At 40.0% G+C, this 5826-nt stretch overlaps 1 protein-coding gene across 4 annotated transcripts in view; it reads right to left on the minus strand.

The window, feature by feature from the left end:
* The window catches only part of osbpl8 (oxysterol binding protein-like 8), a 50407-nt gene extending 46341 nt beyond the window's left edge, over positions 1-4066 (minus strand). For 2 of the 4 annotated variants that reach the window (XM_053650158.1, XM_053650155.1), the window contains exon 1: positions 3689-4064. The gene's annotated coding sequence lies outside the window, so the exon portion shown is untranslated. Of the gene's footprint in view, positions 1-3688 lie in introns of all 4 variants that reach the window. The other 2 variants (XM_053650157.1, XM_053650159.1) reach the window with 2 other exon arrangements.
* Between the last annotated feature and the right edge of the window lie 1760 nt (positions 4067-5826).

The following is a 5826-nucleotide window of genomic DNA, read 5'->3' on the forward strand; positions in this document are numbered from 1 at the left end:
CACCACGCCCAAAACACACGTCTACTACACCACGCCCAAAACACACGTCTATTACACCACGCCCAAAACACACGTCTATTACACCCAAAATACTCGTCTATTACACAACGCCCAAAACACACGTCTATTACACCACGCTCAAAATACTCGTCTATTACACCACGCCCAAAACACACGTCTATTACACCCAAAATACTCGTCTATTACACAACGCCCAAAACACACGTCTATTACACCACGCTCAAAATACTCGTCTATTACACCACGCCCAAAACACACGTCTATTACACCCAAAATACTCATCTATTACACAACGCCCAAAACACACGTCTATTACACCATGCCCAAAACATACGTCTATTACGCCCAAAATACTCGTCTATTACACAACGCCCAAAACACACGTCTATTACACCACGCTCAAAATACTCGTCTATTACACCACGCCCAAAACACACGTCTATTACACCCAAAATACTCATCTATTACACAACGCCCAAAACACACGTCTATTACACCATGCCCAAAACATACGTCTATTACGCCCAAAATACTCGTCTATTACACAATGCCCAAAACACACGTCTATTACACCACGCCCAAAACATACGTCTATTACGCCCAAAATACTCGTCTATTACACCACGCCCAAAACATACGTCTATTACACCACGCCCAAAACACACGTCTATTACACCCAAAATACTCGTCTATTACACAACGCCCAAAACACACGTCTATTACACCATGCCCAAAACATACGTCTATTACGCCCAAAATACTCGTCTATTACACCACGCCCAAAAACACACGTCTATTACGGCCAAAATACATGTCTATTACACCATGCCCAAAACACACGTCTACTACACCACGCCCAAAACACACGTCTATTACACCACGCCCAAAACACATGTCTATTACACCACGTCCAAAACACACGTCTATTACACCACGCCCAAAACACACGTCTATTACACCACACCCAAAACACACGTCTATTACACCACACCCAAAACACACGTCCCAATACACACGTCTATTACACCACGCCCAAAATACACGTCTATTACACCACGCCCAAAACACACGTCTATTACACCAAGCCCAAAACACACGTCTATTACACCACACCCAATACACACGTCTATTACACCACGCCCAAAATACACGTCTATTACACCACGCCCAAAACACACGTCTATTACACCAAGCCCAAAACACACGTCTATTACACCACACCCAAAACACACGTCTATTACACCACGCCCAAAATACACGTCTATTACACCACGCCCAAAACACACGTCTGTTACACCACGCCCAAAACACACATCTATTACACCAAGCCCAAAACACACGTCTATTACACCACACCCAAAACACACGTCTATTACACCACACCCAAAACACACATCCCAATACACACATCTATTACACCACGCCCAAAACACACGTCTATTACACCACACCCAAAACACACGTCTATTACACCACACCCAAAACACACGTCTATTACACCACACCCAATACACACGTCTATTACACCATGCCCAATACACACGTCTATTACACCACGCCCAAAACACGTACCTATTACAAACACATTTCTATAACAACAGGACCCAAACACACTTCTATTATAACAGGACCCAAACACACTTCTATTATAACAGGACCCAAATGCGCTTCTATTAGAACACAACCCAAACACACTTCTATTATAACACAACCCAAACACACTTCTATTATAACACAACCTAAACACACTTCCATTAGAACACGACCAAAATGCTCTTCTATTAGAACAGGACCCAAACTCACTTCTATTAGAACACAACCCAAACACACTTCTATTAGAACACGACCCAAACACACTTCTATTAGAACACAACCCAAACACACTTCTATTAGAACACAACCCAAACACACTTCTATTAGAACACAACCCAAACACATTTCTATTAGAACACCACCCAAACACATTTCTATTAGAACACATCCCAAACACACTTCTATTATAACAGGACCCAAACTCACTTCTATTAGAACAGGACCCAAACTCACTTCTATTAGCACAGTACCCAAATGGCTTCTATTAGAACACAAGCCAAATGCCCTTCTATTAGAACACGACCCAAACACACTTCTATTAGAACACAACCCAAACACACTTCTATTATAACAGGACCCAAACTCACTTCTATTAGAAAAGGACTCAAACTCACTTCTATTAGAACAGTACCCAAATGGCTTCTATTAGAACACAACCCAAATGCTCTTCTATTAGAACACGACCCAAACACACTTCTATTAGAACACGACCCAAACACACTTCTATTAGAACACAACCCAAACACACTTCTATTAGAACACCACCCAAACACACTTCTATTAGAACACGCCCCAAACACACTTCTATTAGAACACCACCCAAACACACTTCTATTAGAAAAGGACCCAAACTCACTTCTATTAGAACACCACCCAAACACTTCTATTATAACAGGACCCAAACTAACTTCTATTAGAACACCACCCCAACACACTTCTATTATAACACGACCCAAACACACTTCTATTAGAACACGACCCAAACACACTTCTATTAAAACAGGACCTAAACACACCTATTATAACACAACCCAAACACACTTCTATTATAACACGACCAAAATGCTCTTCTATTATAACATGACCCAAACACACTTCTATTAGAACATGACCCAAACACACTTCTATTAGAACACGACCCAAACACACTTCTATTAGAACACGACCCAAACACACTTCTATTAGAACACGACCCAAACACACTTCTATTAGAAAAGGACCCAAACTCACTTCTATTAGAACACCACCCAAACACTTCTATTATAACAGGACCCAAACTCACTTCTATTAGAACACCACCCAAACACTTCTATTATAACAGGACCCAAACTCACTTCTATTAGAACACCACCCCAACACACTTCTATTATAACACGACCCAAACACACTTCTATTAGAACACGACCCAAACACACTTCTATTAGAACAGGACCTAAACACACCTATTATAACACAACCCAAACACACTTCTATTATAACACGACCAAAATGCTCTTCTATTATAACATGACCCAAACACACTTCTATTAGAACACGACCCAAACACACTTCTATTAGAACACCACCCAAACACACTTCTATTAAAACAGGACCTAAACACACTTCTATTAGAACAGGACCTAAACACACCTATTATAACACAACCCAAACACACTTCTATTATAACACGACCAAAATGCTCTTCTATTATAACATGACCCAAACACACTTCTATTAGAACACGACCCAAACACACTTCTATTAGAACACGACCCAAACACACTAACTCTGTCACACTGTTACATTTTATCTCAACAGTTAGACACATATATCATTAATTTTATTGACTGTTTTGTCAGATAAATATTAAGCTAAAGAATATAATGACTACATTAAGACATACACACTATAATAATATGAATAAAATTAATAATAATTAATGAGGATTAGATATGTTGTATGTATGTATATATGTTGTATATAATATGTTATATGTATGGATGAAGCTCTACACAAACAGCTGGATTAAACATTAAGAATGAAGCAAACACACAGATTATAAACACCAGCACTGTGTTAAAGTCACTTTACATACCGCCATTTTCTCTCTTAAGTTTCTGTATTAATCACAGAATTGCAGATGATCAGAGATGAAACTGAAATGTATATTTCTGCCACATATCCGGAGCAGCGAGCGCGGAGGCTGCAGTTAATCATTACACCACCATCATCATCATCATCATCTTTATCTTCATCAATGCGGATATTAAACTCCCCTCAGTGAAATGTTACCGTTTAAGGTTCGCTTTAATGTGAAACACTGTAAATGTGTGTGTGTGTGAGAGAGAGAGAGAGAGAGAGAGAGCGAGAGAGCGAGAGAGAGACTGTGTGTGTTCAGACGCTACGCAGCTCTTCCTGTCTTTCCACTCGCAGTATGTGCACTTATCGCTGACCTCAGATCAGACACTCGCCACGTGACGTCACACTCAGCCCTTTCATTCCGACCGCGGATCAGCTGCAGGATAACTCAACGCCATTGGCTGGAACTGCAATAACATGGCGGTGCTGCATTTCTTCTTTTAAAATAAAAGTCTCATTGAAATAACCAGGGTTAAACAAGTTAACGGTGCATTAGTTACATTTGTGGAAAGATCGGAATACAGTAATAGTGTGTGTGTGTGTGTGTGTGTGTGTGTGAGAGTGCGTGCGTGCGAGCGTGCGTGCGTGTGAGCGTGCGTGCGTGTGTGTGGCCAAAGGAAAGTGGACATCTGATAATCACACATATGCATGGATTTTTTTCCACGTTTGATGTGATATTAAGCTCTATTCTTCTGGTAAAAATTTCCACTAGATTTTGGAGCATGGCTCGCTTTGTGCACAGGGGCACTGTCGTGCTGGAACAGGTTTGACCCTCTTAGTTCCAGTGAAGGGAAACTGTAATTCTGCAGCATTACATACAATACAATACAATACATACTATACAATACTACACTCCACCATACTAGACTCCACCATACTACACTCCACCATTCTATAATACACCATACTACACTCCACTATACTACACTCCACCATTCTATAATCCACCATACTACACTCAACTATACTACACTCCACTATACTATACTCCAGCATTCTATAATCCACCATACTACACGCCACCATTCTATACTCCACCATACTACACTCCACTATACTATACTCCACTATAGTACACTATACTACACTCCACCATACTATACTCCACTATACTATACTCCACTATACTACACTCCACCATACTACACTCCACTATACTATACTCCACTATACTACACTCCACCATATTACACTCCACTATACTACACTCCACTATACTATACTCCACTATACTACACTCCACCATACTACACTCCACTATACTACACTCCACTATACTACACTCCACTATACTATACTCCACCATTCTATAATCCACTATACTACACTCCACTATACTACACTCCACCATACTATACTCCACCATACTACACTCCACTATACTACAATCCACTATACTATACTCCACCATACTACACTCCACCATACTACACTCCACTATACTATACTCCACTATACTACACTCCACTATACTATACTCCACTATACTACACTCCACTATACTATACTCCACTATACTACACTCCACCATACTATACTCCACCATACTACACTCCACCATTCTATAATCCACCATACTACACTCCACTATACTACACTCCACCATACTACACTCCACCATACTAGACTCCACTATACTACACTCCACTATACTATACTCCACTAGACCACACTCCACCATACTATACTCCACTATACTACACTCCACTATACTATACTTCACTATACTACACTCCACCATACTAGACTCCACCATACTACAGTCCACCATTCTATAATCCACCATACTACACTCCACCATACTATACTCCACTATACTACACTCCACCATACTAGACTCCACCATACTACACTTTACCATGCTATACTGCACCATACTTTACTATACAATACTATACTCTACCATATTACACGCCACCACACTGTACTCCACCATACTGTACTCCATCATCCTATACTCTACCATACAGTACAACAGCATACAAACAGCAATATCACATCATACTTTGATTAATAAAAAAACATTTATAATATTAATAACATATTTTTTAAATAACAGATTTAATAACAGTGCACAGAAGATGGGAATGACGT

The sequence above is a fragment of the Ictalurus furcatus genome, chromosome 19 (genome assembly GCF_023375685.1).
Source record: "Ictalurus furcatus strain D&B chromosome 19, Billie_1.0, whole genome shotgun sequence".
In the NCBI taxonomy this organism is placed as follows: domain Eukaryota; kingdom Metazoa; phylum Chordata; class Actinopteri; order Siluriformes; family Ictaluridae; genus Ictalurus; species Ictalurus furcatus.